General features: G+C 44.0%; 1 protein-coding gene across 2 annotated transcripts in view; it reads right to left on the bottom strand.

Annotated features, from left to right (window-relative positions):
• The window catches only part of LOC124312073, a 63,141-nt gene that overhangs the window by 34,704 nt on the left and 7,355 nt on the right, over positions 1-21,082 (bottom strand). Inside the window, exons 1-3 of one of the 2 annotated variants that reach the window (XM_046776526.1) lie at positions 17,049-17,126; positions 16,410-16,466; positions 976-1,168 (exon numbers count right to left, since the gene is read on the bottom strand). The gene's annotated coding sequence lies outside the window, so the exon portion shown is untranslated. Of the gene's footprint in view, positions 1-975; positions 1,169-16,409; positions 16,467-17,048; positions 17,127-21,082 lie in introns of those variants that run through there. The other variant, XM_046776525.1, reaches the window with a different exon arrangement.

A 21,082-nucleotide genomic window follows, 5' to 3' on the forward strand; every position in this document is an offset into this window, starting at 1 on the left:
CGCCAAAGTAACAGAGAGCCTACGTAGACTGACTCCGAGACCGAAACCTGTAAACAGACATCCGTTGGAAGGTCTTATAATTTTGTTGTTTTTTTACGAAAAGCGTAACTCTTGTTGACTACGGCATCGATATTATAATCATGTCGTCGTCGTGTTGGGCCGATTCTCAAACTCCCGACAACGTGGGATTCTCTATTTTCGGGGCGTAAATGCGACTTTCACTCGCAACGATCCTTTTATATATCCCCACCTGATGAGCATTTGGGAGTTGCCAGTTCGACAACGTCGCATTGACTTATAAGACCAATAAGAGAAAACGGAAAAATCGACAGCGGGGGGCCCCCCTCCATATTCGGCCGATTAGGGTCATCATCGCAAATGAAAGTGAACCACAGCGTAATTTGTCAAAGTGAAAAGAAATCCGTACCGGACTTTGAGAACTCGAGGGAAACTATCGAGAAGGAACGTCTGACCGTCAGAAAGCGACAGAACAGAACAGACTGCCGGAATGGAACCGAATGAAAATGGCGATGAACCTGGAACACAAATAAACGCAAAAATAAAAATGCCCGCTGCGCCTTGGTTACGTACTGATAATTGTTCTACATGTTCCTCCTGCCGTCGATGAACAAATGGAACGAATAGAATGTGCCGGTAAGAGCTCGACCGATCACTAGGGAGCCCAGAATTCTCTCGTTCAAAACTCCCACTCGTAGCGGCTCACGCTGTGCGTCTATAGGCCGAATGGCTTATCCTTATTCCACTCACTAGTCCTCGACTCGGCAACCGGAAACGCAAAGAGAGAGAGACTTTGCCAACCATGTCCAATTGGATCGTGTCGATACATCGGCCGTGTGTCTCTCTCTCTTCTTTTTCGACCAAGTGCGGTGGTAGTTGTAGGGAGAAGTCGGTCGACATAGCAGCACGTCTAGCTAGTCTAGTGCACAGTGTATCTATTGGCTACGGTACACTTACCAGTGTCGAATTGGAGATTGGAGAAAACACGTGAACTGAATCCAGAAGAAGACGGGCGCCGTCTGCGTCGGCTCCCGTCCGGGCCGAGCTGGCTGCAAAATGGTTCTCCATCAATGTCGGATCGGTTGCGGCGGCGGCGGGCGGCGGGCGACGGGCGACGTACGCCGTACCAGGGACAACCTATGGGCGACGGCTGCAAGAATTCCCGTTGAATTAGATAGGAGAAAGGAATCGGCATGGCATCAAGACGCACACTCTGTCTGGATTCATCATGTGACGTCGATTATGTATGAGGCGAATTAAGCAGACAAGCAATGTTCTAAGGTAGAGCTGCTAACCAATTATCATCGCAAAGTGAATTTCGTCTCTGGTATTATGTCTAAACGGTTTATCGCCAACCAAGGCGAGTAGCGGACCCGTTTTGTCCCACTTACGCCTTTATATCAACCTCAAATTGTTCGATGTGATAATAAACTCGACGGCTACAATAACAGACAGTCAAGACAGAAAAAAAAGAGAGGCCAAACTGATCACGCGTCCGGCCGTCGCGCTCGGCCAACCGCATCTGGTCCACCGGCGGCGGCAGCGGCTGCAGATACCCCCCCCTCCCCCCCTCCCTCCACACACACACACACACCGAGATAAAAAAAACCCGACGAACAACGACATACACATACTGTGAAAAACAGCTGTTCAAAGTCCTTGTCCTCAACTCGACGCTATTGTTATTTCTTTTCTTGTAGTCACGTGTGCAGTTGAGGGGACACAAGTCCAACACGGGCGGCCTTAATAGCAACAGCAGCAGCTTCGCATTCATCAAGGCTCGCACCCGCCAAAATGAGTGGGCACCAGGAGCGGAAGATGCGGAAGGAAAAAAAAGGGGGAGGAAGGAAGAAGAAAATTGTAATAAAAGCCGGAAAAAAGATTTCCTCTTTTTTTTTTTTTTTAATAAGTAAAAAATAAATAAAGTGAAGGAAACTGAAAGTAGTGGGGCAGGGCTGTATGCACAAACAGAAGCGCGGTAGTTTATGATGGAAAAAAAAAGAAAAGAAAACACGGACATTTTTCCCTCTCCACAACTGGATGTCGCTAACACATGTAGTAGAGAGGCTGAGGGGAAAACCGTGTTAAACGAAAGTCATCTCTTTTCTGATAAATATTAAATGGGGACTTTTGTTCAGCTCCTCTATTGCAGGGTATAAATACACAGACGCTATCAGAGTGAACTATACGCGTCTTTCATTTTAAAATTGCCGCTTTTCGGCTGTTTTTTTTTTTTTTTTTTTATACATCCCGCACTTGAGTCTTTTGGGTTGTGTTTGCGGTCTTCTTGATCAGCGGATGGATATAGACTCGCTGTCCTCATTAATCGCCATTGAAATTTCAAAGAAGATAAATAATTCCACGAAAATAGGTTGAGCCACTTATTCGCCGATTTATCTCGTCGACTTCGTTTTTATTTTGATGATATTTTTATATTATCCACTTGACAAAAAAAAAAGAAGAGCGGACCGCACGGCCGGAACAGATGCACTGGATGCGCTTAGCCGCATGAAAGAAGAAAAAAAGTCGGGCGCGATTTTGAGAGATGCACTCGGTACAAACGCCCACCCAATATCGAATCGCCCATTTTTCGTGAGTAAAAAAGTTCAATATTTCACGCAAAATAGAAAAAATGTCGAGATGGGATGATGGTGGTTGAAGTGGAACGTCGTTGGAGCTTTTGCAATTTCACAAGTGTCAACACATCTCGGCCAATGGCCTGAGGTCTCTGCGATAGATGGCCATCTCACGCAAACAGTTATCTATAAAATGCTCATCCTTCCGTAGCACGGTAAATATTTGGTCATCTCAGCAGCAGTTCCCCCCAGACCCGTTTACGAGATATGTTCTGCGGTCGGGAAACATCTGAGCGAATCGACGCCAACAAACAAGCACAAATTGGTTCAAACGATTCCCAATTCTCGAAATGATCATGTGCACATTCAAAACGACATTATCCCGCCGTGACGAAACAACAAATGCGCACCTGCCACTTTTTTCTTTTTCTTTTTAAATGATAAGAATAACACTCAGGAATTCCTTATTAAAGTTGGATCGCAGTGGTCCTGCTTCTTTTGCGTCGCAAACACGTCAAAAGTTTGGGAAACAAATCGTTAGTCGTGTGAAAGAAATGCAAAGTGTAACTTTTTTTTTCTTCCTATTTCCAAACTTGTTTGTGATACCGGATAGATAAGTTTCATTACTGCCACCAATGGAATGTGATGAATCCCCATAACTTTGCCAACACACAAAAAGAATACCTCTATGAAAAATAACGACAGGATCGCTTTGAAAAAAGAAAAGAAAAAAAAAAATACGATAAGAATAAGAAAAAGAGTTGAATACACCATTCCTTTTACATGGCTCAAAAGTCTAATCTGTCAGTCCATTTTTTTTTTCAGTTTCTACTTTCTTTCGTTTTCTTTCTTTTTTTTCTGACCAGAAGAAGAAGAAATCACGTCAACGCGACAAACGACAGAAGAGAACGAATAAAAAAGATGTTCGTACTTCGGAAAAGGAGCGACTCTTTTCTCTCTGTCGGTCCGATAAAATTCAGGACTTCTCTCCCATTGAGATGTCCAGTAAATCTTGGGCTGTCCTCAGGATAAACGAGAAAAGAAAAGGAGAAGCCTTTTTCGTTTCCTTCTCCTTGAATATCGTTCACACGAGTAGACCTGCAACTACAACAAGCTATACCTTCATCCCTGCCGGACTACTAGTTTTGGCCAGCTTAGACATCTTTGCCTTCGTCCGACGGACGACGACACAACTGAAATCCTCTTTTCCGTCTACTCGGCTCTTGGCCGCTCTTTCCAGGTTCGTTTACACACCCGCTGTCCGAGAGAACCCCCCCTTCGTGCCCATCACACGCACTCGGATTTACCAGGAATTTCCACGACCCGGGACCTTCGGCGGAAAAAGTATAAGAATAAAAGAGAAAGAGAGAGAAACGCAATCAAAGAAAAAGCAAACGAGTGCATAAGAATAAGGAATATATATGGCCGTCAGCTGGTGAAAGGCGAAGGGGAGAACGGGTTCGGGGACTCGATTGCGTCGTCCACGACAACCGACGACCGCACATAATATTGGCCAACTGGGTTGGTTCAAAACGACTACGCCCAACTCAACGAGTTGAGTGGGAGAGAAGAAGAAGAAGAAAAAACGTGGACACGTGATATCATCTCGCAGGAGAAAGAGAGAGAGAGAGAGAGACGTCGCCACACAGCGCCAACCACACAAGGTCCCTTCAACCCGACAAAATGTTTTTCAACGAAAGAAAAAGGCCAAAGAAAAAATAAGAGAGGAGCAAATTATTGCAGGAAAAGAATACCGACTGCTGGCGGATCAATACTTTCTATTAGCCACAGAGACGGTTGCCGGGGAACAAGTGGGAATATCAATGAATGCATTCAATGCAGAATGTGACAGGGCAGGCAGGCAGGCAGGCAGTAGCAGGCGGCGAGAGAGCAGGCAACAAGACGAATGGAAAACAGAAAACCACGACCCCGAGGCCCAACTTCATATGCTAAGGAAACAACCATGTGATTGCGCTAGTGGTTGTTGCACTCACATTTGAAATGCGCGTCTGGCGCTACTCTTACTACTCACTCACTCACCCTCCAAGACAGGAGGCTAGGAACTCGACAAACTTTTGACATTTTGTGGAGATGAGATTTGACAAGTTTTCTCGCTCCTTGCCTAGCTGCTACCAGCTCCCGTCGACTATTTTCCTTTTTTTTTATTGAAAATTTCAAACGACGCGACGCTCATAAAACTCAAAAAGAGCAGCAGGGGGAAGTTTTTGGGCGGCAAAAACAATTTCGGAGAATATGAATCTATAGAGAAATGGCAGCTCTGGGAGTATAAAAACAGCACCAACACAAGAATGAAGTGGATGTTAGTAAGCCCGCCTGAATGGATGGCGGGGTCGATTGCACTCCGATAAATAAGAAGCAGCCAAAAAAAAAAAAGAGAGGAGAAAAGACAAAAGAGAGATGGAAGAGGCACAACAACATCCCAACACATAAGACGCGAAAATGATGAAAACGATGCCCGAGAAGAACAACAAGAGGGAAACGCCGTTTGCTATATAAATAAATAAATATATATATAGGATATATATACGGACTGTATACTGCCGGCGAGTAGTATAATTCCTATCAGCAACGCACATAACCGGAAGCCGGCCTTGCCTCTCTCTTGATCTATGTAGCGACATGGCACCAAGCCGAGATAATGCAGCACCACTGCTGCTGCCACAGCAACACATCAGTGACACAGCGTCAAACGGCCGGCCAGCCAGCCTGCCTATGTACGTATTCAGACAGCGGACAGAACACTGTGCACGTTTTTCCCTTGAAGAAAAAGGCCAATTTGATATTGATTCGATTTAAATAAATTTTTGGGTTTTTTCAAGATCAAAAAAAAAAAAAAAAATCCTTTTCGTTTCGGGGAGTGTGTGCGAGAGCTGCTGGGCTGAGTTGAACCTTCGCAACCGAGTTGAGTCGAGTTTGCAACAGAGTTGATCCCGGCCGTTAGTTTCCTTCTTTCGCCTAGCTCCCAGCAGACCCGGCGGGCATTGTTGAATTATGCATGTTCGTACAGCATTACAATTATGAATTGCGATGGCATGTACAGACTTCATCTAGTGCATCCGTATATAGAGATGTGTGTGTAAATATCTAAGAAATATATATATGTATATATCCATCTCTTTTCGCTTTTTACTCCGGATATGCGCTGCCGGCAGCGATGTTCAGTGGTAAGCTCGCATGTCGGGAAATGGCGGCAGCAACGAACGGAAGCACGATCTTTGGCGATAACAAAGTTCTGCATCCATAGTGATATCCATCAAAAAGTAAGTTCTTGTTCTATACTACTCTACAAAAAGAGTGACGGCCTGTGATGAAATAAATCCAGTATTAAAAACAACAACAAAAAAAGAAGAGTCCGAAACGGAGCTTCCCTTTCCGAACGTGGACCATCTTTTCTTTATTCGCAGTGATTTGTTTTCATCTTGAAATCAATGCAAAAAAAAATAAACTCAAAGAAAGAAGAGGCAGCCGCCAACTTTAAATTCGCAGATGGTCGCAATCACACAAGCGCAGTTCGCCATGTCGGCCAGGTTTAATATCTATTTCACTTCCTCTTTCCGGAATCGTCGACGAGTCCAAAGTTGGAAGGAGCAAAAAAAAAGGCGTTTTCTCCTATCTTTCTCTCTCTCTCTTAATAAAAGTGGTTTAAATATAAAAAAAAAAACTTTTTTGTGTGATCGATAAAAGTTCTTCACCCCATTTCACGATTCAGAGTTTTCAAGGAATACACTCATTCGGGGCAGAAGTTTTCCGTGGGTACTCTTCCGGTTTGGGAAAAAAAAAGTGAACGCATAACACGAAGCTTAAGTTGACTCTTTCGTTAACGAGGAAATAAGAAAACACTGGCGTTTGATGTACCCCCCCAAAAAAGGGAGATTTGCATATAAAAACACTTTTCTTTTGATCCTTTCCATTTTTTTGGGAGGGGCGAATATCGATTGATCGGAAAGTCACCCAAAAGTTGCGTGACCGCCAGGGTAACTTTATTTGAACTGGAAAGCTCGATAAATTCAACCTGATCGGGCATGAAATTTGTCGATGCAACGGAAAAAGAAATGAACCAACACACAAAATCTTTAGGACTCTGCGAACGAACGGTATTTAGGTTAGGCAGACTGTCCGAGCTAACAAAGTCGAACGGTGGGAAATCGAAGGAGCGAAATCATTCTAGTGCCACCCATTCCGTTTAGGTCTAAAGACCCTACCTAACTAGTCAGGAGCCCAACCCCTGTTGGCTACAGGCGACCATAAGTGGATTTTAGAGTTGCCTCGTCTGAAAACCTGGTAAAAAGTTACCGCTTGTTCTCCATGTCGAGAACTCGAGCAGATGGACTGTCTGTCTACGGGCATTGCACACGCTAAGAATACAGTGCGCTCTCCGCTGTACTACGTTGCGCAGCATATTTCAATTCTTTCAAGTGGCTATTATCTTGTGCACACGGAAGAGTAGGTTGGATGGATGGATGCGAACTGAAGATCGCCATACCTGCCTCGTGAGGTCCCAAGTCTTCCCAGATGCGGGCCATGTTTAAAGAGAGAGAGAGAAAAAAAACTTGTTCCATCGACAAGTAAAAATACAATTAGTGTCGGATGAAATGAACAGAGCCTAGCGAGGCGTGCAAAGTTACCCGCTCTCTCCCTCGTATTGACTCGGGTCCTCTTTAGCAGCAGACGAGATAGATATCTGCTACGCTATTGCACAAATAATTGGACAAGAATCGATTGGAATGAGGTTGCCCTGTCATCTTTGATGAATGCACAGCCCGTACACAACTACTCCATCATTGAAAATCCTCCTTTCCTTGAATAATGGAAAGCATTTCGGAAATGTAGTTGGGCAAAACCGGCATTGATAAAACTTGTATGGGATGAGCGAGAGGATCGTCGCTTCTAGACTCATTAGCGACGTACCAAAATGTGGTTAGATAATTAAAAAAAAAACATCATCTCAGAGAGCTGAGAAGGTTCTCTTAATAATTCATCCGAGAAGTTAGACGATGTTACAAAAGGTCGCAGAAAGAAAAAAAAAACAGAAAAACTTCCTATACCTTGAAGAACATCAAAGTTTTTACGTCCGCTGCTGAGGGCGACATCCAACTCGTCGCCTGACATTAAAAAGTTAATGAACGGCGTTCCTTATTTTCTGTTTTTGATGTCCTTAACCACAGAACCCATTTTTGTTGTTCTTCCAATTACCAAGTCTATAACCGGAAACTTACAGTATGTCCGGTAAAACCATAAACAACAAGATGGCTAACAGGATTTTTTCTTTTTTTTTTTTTCTTTATACACCGGACAAGATGGGAAAACGGGCCAAATATTTTTCAAAACATTAACGAGCCGGACCTGTCAAACACTTTAAATGCATTCTTTTCAAGCTTGGCGGAGCTTTTCACCCATCAAAGCTAATTGAGAGCTACAAGGACGACACTATGTCCCATCTGCATTTCAAGTTGTCTTGTAAATACAAGACCAGAGGAGACAAGACATATTCCGGGGATTGTTGAATGTCTCTCATGTCATTAATGACGCCAAAAGGACAGAATAACTCGTTGGTGGTGCAGCTAAAACGAGCCAAGTGAAAAAGATCTAGAATATAATTAGCTTTCTCTGCAGCCTAAACATGGCTTTCTCTGCAGCCTAAACATGAAATGCGTGTCAGTCAACCGATCCAAACTTTCGATCAACCGACGTTCAAACTTTAAACGGCGTCCAGGAAACATCAATACGGATTTCAATTGCGAGCGACTGCGAAAGCGGTGGCGAACAAAATTAAGCATGTAATTAGATAACAAAATTAGGTAATTTCCATCTAGTGCTCTTGCGTTAACACGCAACGAGCATTGAATCTCCACGGATTTCATGTTTACGGTGGGAATTCTAGTCGACAAAACGCATCTGGAAAACCAAGAAACAGGAGCCAGTTGTCCCCGTCGTTGGCGCTACTAAACTCGGCTGTTCAAATAAGGAATTTTTTGTCTTTTTGTATGCCACTTTCTCCCTTCCATTTTCCAGGCATCTATTAGTTTCCTTTTGTTGCCGTGGATTAAAAGACGTGTTGGTTCAGTTCACTGAGAATGGGGGAAAAGGTTGCGGATTCCAGTTTGCCTCGCCTTCACAATGAGCAGCGAATTGATCAAACACATTTTTTGTCCTCACACCCTCCTTATTCTCCGTCTTATCTCTTTTTCCCCCGTTTGCCTTATATACTAAAGTTTCCCTCTTTTTCTTCCTCTTTTCTCTCCGTGTTTCCACTTGTGCTCAAACTATACTACATCAGAGGTCCGAGTAAATACAAAAAGGGAGTCGTAGGACTTAGGCGCATGTGCTCTCGGTCTGATTTCCAGCTGTTCACAAAAGAGTGTTTCGTCCCTTATATTCCAACAGCTGTTACTTGTTCAAACCCCATGGCCAAGACTCTCTGGCCTTTTTCTACAGCGACTAATCCTGTAGACTGAGTGATGGCAGGTGATGAGGAAAAGAAAAAGGAGTTTAAAAGAAAAAAAGAATCCAGAAGAGATACAAGGACAGGCAACTGTAGTCTCGAAGGAGACGACGGGGACGTCTCAATAGCATCGATTAGGATCTAATCCTCGCACGAGCGCACAAGATTACAGCTACAAACCAGCATTTTTTTGTCAAGACTCTTTCCTTGAGACAGTCAATTTTCCAGTCAACGATTTCAGGAATATGAGACACCCGGCAGGGTGAATACAAATCGTCAGTCTTGTCAAATAGAAAAGAAAGGACAGGGGCAAAGAGAAGGGCCATCATTTGAGCAAACTGCCAATGATATGGATCAATATAAGCGCGATAGTCTCCTGTACGTTGCACAATCTTCTTCACGCCTTCACAACCGTCCGCAGGCAAGGAATAAATAACACTCGGTGTTTGTTGGCCTTAACACTCGGTGCAAGTTACACGGCGAAATCTCAACTCAAAGCAGCAAACAAATACAACGAGGAAAAATCATTCACGTTAAATAAAAGTTAAATTTTTGTTTTTCTTTGAAAATAATAAAACTGCTGGCTTGAAACGAAGTTCAGATCACAAACTTACGAGTATCGGCCAAACAGACTGTGTTCTTCAAGTCTTAATCATCGCATTTGTTGCTACCAGTGCTCTTTTGTCAAAAGAAAGTTTGTAAAGTTTGTTAAGCGGTTAACGACTCGCTTCTAAATAGCGTAACTGTTGATATCCCTGGGCGAAATTGTGGCTGCTGAATAGAACTCGTGCTCGCCCGAGCTGCGCTACATAGACGTGAAAGATAAGAACGGACACATTTTGAATTTGTTGTTACGTCACCATTTTAACGAACCCAATTTTTGTCGATTCTCAGATTCATATCTGTTGGAATGGGCGAGAAGAGCTCGTTAAGATGAAAGACCAATCTGAGGCCTGCAGTATAAACTGGGATCTCATTGCGATTGATCAATCAATCAATCCGCATGCGCGTCGCTGTTGAAAATAAATCGCGGCCTGTTAATCCGATTGTGCCTCCGCCTCTCCGAGCTTTGACGCCTCGAGATAGAGAAAAAAGAAAACCACGGAGATAACAAGCACAAGACGAAGAAGAAGCCCAAACAGCCCAACGTGTCTCACCAACAGATCAAGACCAAAGCAATTAGTCGGCTGATTCGATTTCAACACTGGGCTAAGGCCGAGCAGTGCTTCTGGGTCGAAACCCCCGCACACGTAATGGTCTATCAATCTGTGCGTAACGACGGACAACAAGAACCAGAGCTTTATCCGCCATTGCATCAGAAGCAAAAATAGCAATAAGGATTTGCTTCTCTTTCCTAGAAGTAGCGGGGCAAGATCCCATATATTACGAGAGGCAGCAGAGAACGAAATCCTCTAGGCCATCTCTGTGCTCTTGCTGATCGGATTTAATCGATAGTGGGCACCGGATTAAGACAATGCATTTATCGCAGTATGTGGACGGGGTACGGCAAAGCTGATTTGTGGTTCACACTAAGAAAAAAAAATAAAAAAAGAAGAAAACAGACGAGCGGTGCAAGGCAATGCAGAAAATAACAAGTTGGTTATGTCATTTCTTCTTCCCCGCTTGGGACCCCCAGAAATTACACGTGGAGCCTGTTTAAGCACACTTATTACCCTGCGCATCAAGACGTGTTATCTCCACGGCAAACACACTCACACGACAAGAAAGATTGGTTCTTGATTAACGGGAGCAGGGGAGTGATATGTTTTCACTCTGCGCATAGATACTCGATCCGCTTCAGAAGCAAGAGTGGTTAATGGCTCTTCCTTGCCACTGTACACACACATACACAGCATCCGCTTGAGTGAGTCCTTATATCCTTAGAGACGTAACAACCCTTTGTCCCATAATCAACAACGCGTCGGCGACTGGTCGGGGGGTCTGGACGCTTTATTGGCCGTCCGTCTATTGTCGCTCGTCCTCCGCCCTTCCTACTTGGATGTAAATTCGGTATGACATCATAGAAACAAAAATATCACAATCACGACGTCTTAATTGCGCCAGCCACACAGCTGGATAATGTTTCGGATCCAATCTAACCCCTAGTTTGTTGGACGTCATGTTAGCAGAAGCACATCACCATCGATCCAGAGAGCGAGGCACAAAGTCCAAATAAAATCTCTTCGTTTTGTCCAAAACTTTCGATTGGTCGCTTCTTCTTCTTTTTCTTCTTCTTCTTTCCTTGTTACTTTCACGCGACGACCAAACCCGTCAGCCCCGGCGTCCTTCGTTTCATTCTAGTCTGCTTGGCGAGCGTCGATTTTCACATGAGGCGCTGGTTGCCGGCCGAGAAGAAAGCCGATAGCAACAGTATCAGCCGCCAGCAGTATTCAAAGAAAGTTTCACAAAAGAAATAGAGAGAGAGAGAGGGGTATTCTGTTGCCTTGGAGACAAAGAAGAAGTAAAAGATGAGCAAAGATCTGTACTGAGCGTCTGTTAAAATGAGGGCATTCTTCGTGGTTCCTAGGATACAAAAAACTATGTGGCCCGCGCCCCGGCCTACAGTACCGGATATATATCGACGTGGCATTTTCATTTTTGCTTTATTTTTTACTGCAGACACGAGCAGAATAAGCAAAAGAAAAAAAATGACTGCAGCACTAAAAGAAAAGGCGAGAGAAAGATGGAAGAAGAAGCAAAAAAACAAAAACAAAAAAAGAAGTCGAACGACCCATTAAATCAGTACGGTGCAGTAGCTTAACCGCGTTTAAAGATGAGCGGGACTAAAAACAAGCGAGTCGTCGCTGGAAACGGGGTCCTTCATCGTACTCACTTGACAAGATGGAAGAGCCGGTCTCTTGTCCCCCACGCTTTTTTTTATTTGCCCTACGCATTTTTCTTTCTCAGGCTTTGCGTCCTTCGTCGTCAATGCTCCAGCGCAACTCTCAACGGATCATGGGCGCCAGTGAGCAAACGATTCTATATCTCATTCGATCCTATCTTGAAGAAACAACGATGAATCAAGCCAATCAAAGACTCGTTATCATCAGCGGTCACACGCGTGCAATAACGGAGGGGGCTTTCGAGTCCCCGGTCTTCGGTACAAGGGTCCTCGCACAGCTGTTGATCCGTTTCGACGGTTATATTATCCACTTTCTACCCACCAGAAGAAGAAGAAGAAGGAGAATAGTCTCATTACGGTGGGGCGTCTTATATAGGGTTTTGTCACAATGAAAACTACGACAGGAGAGGACGCGAGTATTAGACGTGGGCGACAAATAGATTCGAGGATAATTGCTGAAGCACGAGAGAACTCCCCCCACCTTCCAGTAAGACGATATCAATTCTTTAGTTGGAAATGTCGCACTTTATCCCAAAATAGATGCGGGACGAAGGAAGCGAAGAGTTAAAACACATGTCGCTTAGCATCGCTCCTTGTTTGGGGTAGACAACCATTTAGTAGCGCAAAGTACAGACCCAAATTGTTCACCGAACAGTTGACAATGTCTAAACTATTGTTTTGAAGCAACAGCCTACCGCGCCGAACGATTTCTATAGCCTCAAACTCCAAACAAACGTTGGTGTAAAGTTGAGAGAGAATACGCGGAATTCTTCCATTTACAACGTCATGTGGCAATATGGCCTCAAAGGCCTTTGAAAACCAAAACAAAAGGGGTACGTAAAAGGCCAAAGAGTACAAAGAGGAACAAGGGGAGAACAAAAAATATCCTCCCAGTCATTATATGTATATAATAGTACGAAACTCGAACTCGGTCAACCGGGAAAGATCAATGTAGCGCCGGCGATATTTCAGCATCCATCCATCGAGCGGCCATCTCAGAAAAAAGGAAGAAAAGAGAACAAAAAATCTCCCGGCAGATTCGTGCGCAGAAGAGAAAAGTGGAGAGGGATGCCAATTTCAGTCCCTTCACGTATCTCTGATATATGTTGGTCGTAAATGAGGTGGAAACATGACTCGACGGCGATCGAGACGGCGGAGCTTTGTCAGGCCTTTGGTCCTCGGCGACAACCGTGACATCCATCACCTCACCAGAGTCTCCGGATGCAGGCGGCGGCCCCTGACGTCGTATATGTATATTACGCACGTAACAGTATGTATATTCGTTCAATAGACATACTAACACGAGTGGCGTTTGCATCAATGAACTGAAACGTGAGTCAGTCGATGGAAAGGCGAGGTCCACGTGACATTTTCCGGCAGAAAAAGAAGAAGAAAAAGACCGAGAGGGACAACAGGAAGAAAGAAATAAAGGAAGCTGTCATCATGGCTTGTAAGCATGACGATGAAGACAGGAGATGACATCTCATCAGAGCCAAGAAAGAAACATGTGCGTCTTTCGTGCTACGCTGGTAGTTTTTTTTTACTTCTTTCGATTCGCCGAAAACATTTCCAGACAAATAAAACGGAGCTTAAAAAAGAAAAAGTGGATGGCAAAGGAAAACACAAAACATCTGATACGAGGTGTCAAAGGAACAAAAGGCATAGTCAAATCATCTCGACTATTTTCCCGTTTTTTGTTTTACTCTGTGGACCCGTTCCAAAGTCGATGTCGGTTTTTTGGCGCAACGCCAAATCGAACTGTCGCCCTGCAGTGAAAAACATTTTTTTCCTTTTTAGCCCCCACTATCTCGAGTGTGTGTGTGTTTACACCGAGCATCTATAGCAAGCACGTGCGATTCGACGCATTCCACCGACGCTAACCCACCAGAAAGAGTTGTTTGAAGCTGACCGCTCGATCTATTCACGTAACCTATTTTTCTTACTATTTCTAACCACACTTCCTAGAACTCAACTTTTCATCTAAATTTTCCGCTGTTCTAAGAATCCCGCTCAATTTAAAATTTATGTTTCCAAGTTTAACAGAAAAAGCATTAAAACTTTAAACGTTTTTAGTTTTCCTTTTTCTTTTTAATGAAGAGAAATCGATTCCGTATTACCTTTAAAAAAAAAGAAAAAAAATATTCCATTTTCTTTACTTTTTTTCCAGTCCTACATTTCTCCTTACATGCATCCATCTTCTCGGATCACCAACTCTTTTTCGCGGTGGTTCCTCTATACATGCAGGGTACATATAGTAGTAGATCTGGGCTTGTTTGAGGTTGGTCACACAACGAGTAATATTCTGCATGGCTGCCCTTGAGGAGGAAGACCAGGAAGCGGAAAGACGAGAGAGAGAGAGAGAAGAAAACGCCAGTCGCAAGAGACCAATGCATCCCTCATCTCCTCTCGGAAATCTTGAACTGCCAGAGTCTAGCAATTGATCGGTACACATCAGAGGAGCTTTCCGCGTGTCCGCGATGAGGCGACCGAGGAGGAAGAAGAAGATGCGGCCCCCCTCTCCTTATTTAACGTGCTACTAAATCAACTGTCGTCTGGTAGGGATTTGCTTTTTTTGGTCGTCCCCCCGGTGCTGGAACCAAAAGTTCCGCTTCGATTCCTTGTGCAAATGCAGTCTGAATATCCTCGCAAGTCCTACGTCGTTAAATAACAACAAACAGCATCAACAGCAACAACACAAAAGATGAAAGAGCAGCCATTCCCGGTCATCTGACCGTGACTGGGGCACGTACTGTACATTGAACAAACGCAGCACACCCAAAGAGGCAGGCAGAATTCACCCAATTTTTTCCCTCCCATGTAACGCATAGGGGTCTTCCGACCGTTACTACGACGAGAGTCCTGTATCCCGAGCCTTTTCGTGTGAACCTTGTCGGTTTGCTTGCGTTGGATCGAAGCACACACGAGAAACCTGCATCACGAGTTTGGCAGATGTACAGTCAAAAAGAGGGGGGGGGGGGTCCTCCGCAAAAGGATTGATTCCGAACAATAGCCAACAAACAACTGCTTCCGGGCCCATTAAAGCGCACCATTTAACACGGACAAGGGGGAGGAAGAAGAGCATGAGGTGTTTAGAGCTATCTCTCTGGCCGGTGCAATGCAGGAAGCATACAGAATATAACAGCAAGGGCCACTCGAAAAACAAAACAAAAAAAGGGCGTCGAAACAAAAAGCCAGGCAAACGACGATGCCCTTCACGGGATGGCCGTTGCTATGTGGGGGGAAAAAAAGAAGAAGAGTCCTTGCATACGCCAAGGCATTACTCGGGGGTGATTTATGCCGCATTGATATCAGATTCTTCAGAGTCTACGTGTTTATTTATTCATGATTTTATATTGCCGCGCAGAGCCGACGGTTTCTCGACTGTTTTTAAGTGGAAACGGAAGGGATACACACACGTACACAGCAGAGCCCGATAATGCATCTATTATGACCGTCTTCATGGAAAAAAAAAACGTCTAAAGGTTGAGTGTCAAAAAGTTACGAAAACATTTCTGTATGCAAAAAGGAGCCGGAATAATTCAAGCCATGAAGTCTCTTTTTTAACCCTGTGCGTGATGCAAATGAATTAAAAATGAAGCTATCATACAAACTGTAGGAACAACCAAGTTTGCAACGTAGGGAAACGAATTGTGATTCGAGATGGAAAAGAAAAAAACAAAATCGACTAGGCAGCAAAGCAACCAGTATCCATGCGAGCCGTCTGAGCACCACGACAACATGAAAAAATAAATATAAATAAACAAGGAAAGTCGACTAGAAATTGCGTTACGATCCGTGTTTTTCTTTGGCGTATTTACATTTGCCGCTATCTAACTTCGCCTCCTTCACGATGAGATGGGCTCAACTTGAGAAGGGTCATCCATAAACAGCACGGGCTCATGAGCACCGGTTGACGCCAAAAACAACCAATTGCCTCCTCAAGCATGGAAAAGAGTTTCAAGCCATCCTGGGTAACAGTTGACATTCGAACCGAGAAACAGCGACATAATTGAAATGACGCCTACAGCACAAGTCGCGGATGAAAATTAGGACATGCGGACGACGTGGAACAAGGAAACAATCAGCAAAGAAGATTTCGATACGCCAAGCGGAGCGGAACGAAGATGTTGTCGTTTGGGATTTTTCGGTTCGTCATTCGCGCGCCATGCGCATTCAATAGAAGTAGGGGACATTGATTGAACCACCCGTTTTGATGTCACTGCGTGTCTAATCTCATTAAGGTCGAGGAGAGGGTCACGGGGGGCTGTGCTCACTCGATTCGAGTGCACGGGAACAAACTTGTAAAAAAGGAACACAAGCTAAGAGTCGAAAAAGTTGGTGGAGAACGGATAACCAAACGACAACATATGGTGGAGATGTCGTTATTTGGGGAAACTAAGCACGAGATTCGATCGAGAAACTTTTTTCACAAAATATTTGGATATTCAACAAAAATTGCCATTTTTCGCCAAACAAGAAAAAAATGAGATAAAAGGGAGCGAAATCTTACCTTTAGTTGAAACAAGTCCTGGACATGCATGACGCCTCGCGTACTGGAATCACGAACCTAGATGGGCACAAAGAAGAACCAATGTTAAAAGATAGTCAATGGAGCATGCAGCACGCTCTCATTTCAGATTAGCAAAAGTCTTCCCAGAACTTGCACGTCGTCTGGTAATCAGTCGACGTGGAAAATGCACGAGCCCGATCCGCCATTTTATTTTGCAACAGCGAGGGGTAGAAGAGGTTTAGGAATACAAAAGGGAATTCATCTTTCTTTTTCCTTTTTTGGCTGGGAACCGTCTCCAAGTTGAGAACGTACACACAGAGGCGCACATGGAGAATCAAGAAATCTTTACGTGCGACTGCTTTTGATACATCTCAGGCCATCTCAAGTATGTATTCGCCCTTCTCTGCATTTAGAATTTAAACAGGATGAAAGAAATACTAGCAAAAAGCCCAGGATAAGAATGTATACAGAATCTTCCATTCAAATCGGAGTTATAGCTAAGAAAAATACATTTCTGCAGTATCGGCGATTTGGGTTCGAAATGTAACAACCTTTGGATTTATAAACAATGCCCGTCAGATTTTTTCTACATTACATTACACACCGACTTTTATAACACGTATTTTCAATAAAATTTACCATTTTTAAGTTTGCTGGGGGCTCTGAGCACTTGTTCAATCACCTGCTTAAACTAAGTAAACTGAGAGCTGAGACCATGTTTCGGACAACATTTTTTCGTCTGTAAAACAGTGTTGCAACTTTCAAGCTAAATGGCTCTGATTTAACTGTGAATATTTTTCTCATTCAAAATTTATTTAAATCACTAATCAAATAAAATTTTGATTTTTTAATTCTTTATTTGATTTGGACAAAACTTTTAAAACTATTTAAAATCAAATTTGGTTTTGGAAAACCGTAGTGGCGGTGGCGCCGTGAGTTTGTCGGATGATGTGATCAACCAGAATCGCTTTTGTCTTCAAAGAATGATGCTTTACCATCCAACGTGCAGGATGAAAAGAGTGGCAAAGCAAGCCGACATTAAATGCTTGTATAAGAAGGCGGTGAAAAGAAAGCCCGTGGGTTCAAGTTTGGTCAGGTTGTAATCAAAGACAGTAGATAATAGCCGTCCGCGTGGATGGCACTCAAACATGGAATGCGTCAAGTCCAATACGTGAATCACTGTTGTGCATGGTTAATTTCTGAAGGGATCGTATAACCTCACACGGCGGAACCCGTCGCATCCATGTCCGTTGCTCAGGTTACGACACGCGGGATTGCCGGCATTCAAGGCATCTTGCCCAGTCTTCCCAGATTCGACTTCGAGTATAGGCTAGCGCACTTGGGCGAGGTACGCCAAAATCTTGAAGGGGAGGGTGTCCGTGTCAACTCGTCAAAGCTATGTGCTACACAGCATCAAGATGGAGCCTAAGAAGAGGAGAGATTCAGGAAGATTGCTCGTCTGTCTCGCAATTACTTATGATACGCGTCTAATGGGACCTTTCAGCGTGACAAGAGGAAGGCGATTACACGACGCGACGAGAAGTCCCCTCGCATGTTTTTCTCGACTTCCTTGTATATTCCTGACTTCCTCTTTTCGACTTGTTCAATTTATGCGTAACCATCAGCCAAGGGAGCGGATATAGGCGAAATCTCGCCTTGAACTCTTATAATGTATGCACCCGCTTTTCGCCTTTGCTGTCCGCAGACGCGGGCAAAGAAGAAAAATTGAATCATAAAAGAGCGGAATTGTCAACCAAGTTGGACATTGATTTATGGGAATATCGTCGCCGCCGCCGCCGGACGAGCCCGGCGCAAGATTCAACCCCCGAAAAGAAAGAGAATCGCCCACCCGCTCAAAGCCTTTGGGGGTGACAATCTCCTGAATACCAATAGATATTGATCGACGCTGGTCATCATCATTCAGCTGTCAGTTGGAGGTCACTGGCATTGTGGTCAAATGCGGCCAATAGAGCGACCTCGCCATCAACCACCGGCCAAAAAGATTCAGCGGCTTTAATTATGTAGACGCAAAACTCGGTTGCAGTTGCTCGGTACAAAAGACATGCGGCTCGTGTCTATTTATCTCTTGCAGCCACCGAGCGCCAGGCTTCGCACGTCAGAATCAAAAAGTGATCGACAAAGGGAGCGAGCGACCCAGCCCAAAGATCCAAGCAACAAAGAAGACATCAACGTCCTACAGGGTGGTGGTAACACGATCGACAAAAAGGAAATAAGCTTTTTCGGGGGTCGGGCTCTTCCCATTGACGTCGACGGGTGGATAGTGTTGAGCGTCGGCTGATAACCACCAAAGAACCAGACACTTCTAGACTTGCCGTTATCACCACATCTCCATTGAAACAAGTGTGCAATACCCATCGATTACGATGAGACATAATAATATTATATAACAGCACAAGTTCCCAGAATGTCTCCTGCGGCAGATCATTTTTGTTTGTTTTTTCTAGTTATAAGACAACTTTTAATCTCGGAAAAATGAATATTTCTGCGATTTTTCAATAAATCCAGGACAATCGATAGGCGGGTATCTATACGTATTGTATGTACGTGCACTTGAAACTGTTATAATGTCAAAGGGGGAAATGGAAAGTCATCTATTCTTTTACTGCCTCTGGAAACCGTTGGACCGAAACGTCAAGGGGAAAGGTTGACAATCTTTCAACAGAAGAAGAAGAAGAAGAAGAAGAAAGAAAAAAATAACACGAAGCAAAATAAAGAAAAACCTAGAATAAGGAATAAATAAGCAGAGAAGATGGCGCTCGAAGAGACTGTGGAATCAACTCTATGGCAACAATCGAGCTCGAATAATTCTTACTCAAACGTCAGCTGGTAGAGAAGTGTCCATGGCAGGGTCCCAACGCAAACAAAAGCCATTATACGAGTGTATAATTTGCACGACGACTTAATGGCGGAGCATGTTTCGTTCTAAGAATGAAATCATATTCTTATTTTCTGACTCTATGTGCTTTGTGCAGACAAATAACACGGAGAACACACTTCATGACTTCAAATATGGAATACCTTCGGGGGAGGGGGGGGGATACGTCTTAAATTAATTCCGCATCGGATGCGGAATAGGTTGGCAGCACGAAGCATATTTGATGCATACTACTCTCTAACCTGAACCGGTGAAACAGCTAATACCATAAAAGAAGATGGCTAAAATAAAAATCAATGCGGAATTGTGTCTGAATTTTTGCCTAAATCACGTAAGAACCCTATTAAATACTGCACAATTGATCATAAAGTAAGTTGGCATTCGCGATTGAAATGAGAACTTTGTCACGTGCTGACTGCTGCCGGCGGGCTACCAAGAGCAAGAAATCCCGAGACTTTTGCTGGCTGATTGATGGCGAGTAATAAAAATGGTGATTGGGTTTGACTCCTATTAATCAGCGAGAATCTATCTGGAGATATTACCATTATCCGATTATTGTACGAGAAAAAAAAAATCTCATCAAATATAAAAGAGTACTTTACCCTCCCTACGGAAAAAAAAATTCTTTAACTAAAATGTTTTCCCCTAATTCTTTGTATAATGAATTGGTATAGGCCTATAGGGGAGGATGAGGATATGCACCCCCGGTAAAGTAGAAAATTGTCAATCAAAAAATCCGGTGACGGGATTGGATCGTTTGCTACTTTTTGGTAATGAAATGAATGATAGAAATGGGCGTGTGTGAAGTTGGTTGCATAGCCAAACATTTGGCCGATTGGTCTAGTGCTGACACGGTGTCGATAAAGAAATCGTTGCCGCTAAACTTTCGGCATCTGTCATTGGAGGGAGTGCGGCGCCCGTTGATTGAATACGTCGATGCAAATACCGATTTCCCCCCTCTAATTGAGTTAACTAAGAAGACGAAGGGGGAGGATGGGATCAAGAGGGAAGGGGGGGAGGGGTGAGTGAGAGAGAGAGAGAGACCAAGTTGGTGCAGCCATAATGTAGACGATTACGTGGCAGCCATTCGACTTTGATTTCTAATCGGATTGAATCAGTGGCGGGTAAAAGTGACGAGCTGATGTGGGTGGTATCTCTCAGAGACACGGAGGCGAGGGATAGTATAGTGAAGGAGGGGGTAAGGAGTTACCAAAGCTATCATGAATCCCGGTCGACATTGATGTCCCTGCTCTTCTCGGTCACGAGTTGCGTGGCATAAGAGAGAGAGAGAACGAGACGTAGATCAACGTCGACTCTTCTCGCTGCTGACTCACTTCTGGAATCGTTATCTTTATTTTTGGCTGTGTCTCCTATATACACTTCTTTCTCTTCTTTTCCCCCCCCCCCCTGAAAACGTCCCTCTATATTCCTCGTACGTGTAACAAGCAAAAAGCAAGCAAAAGAGGATCGATATCACCCTGATAAGAATGGCTGGAATCTAACAAAGCGCTTCCAGCGAGGAGAGCCAGCGCTACGTACGACGAGGAGGCTTTCGTCATTGCCTTCGTTGGCTGCCAATGAATTATGTTACTACGTTTCAGAAGCAGGCATCTGACAGTGACACTTCATATTCTTCGCTTTTCGCTCTATACGATCATTTTTCGCTCTTTCCCTCGTCTCTTGCAATATCGCCAGCTTCCTTTACTTTTCCGTCTTAAATATCGTTCAGACTACAGCTTCTTACGTACTACGTACAACGTAAATTTGGTTTCAGCAA

The sequence above is a fragment of the Daphnia pulicaria genome, chromosome 8, assembly GCF_021234035.1.
Source record: "Daphnia pulicaria isolate SC F1-1A chromosome 8, SC_F0-13Bv2, whole genome shotgun sequence".
Classification (NCBI taxonomy): Eukaryota; Metazoa; Arthropoda; class Branchiopoda; order Diplostraca; family Daphniidae; genus Daphnia; species Daphnia pulicaria.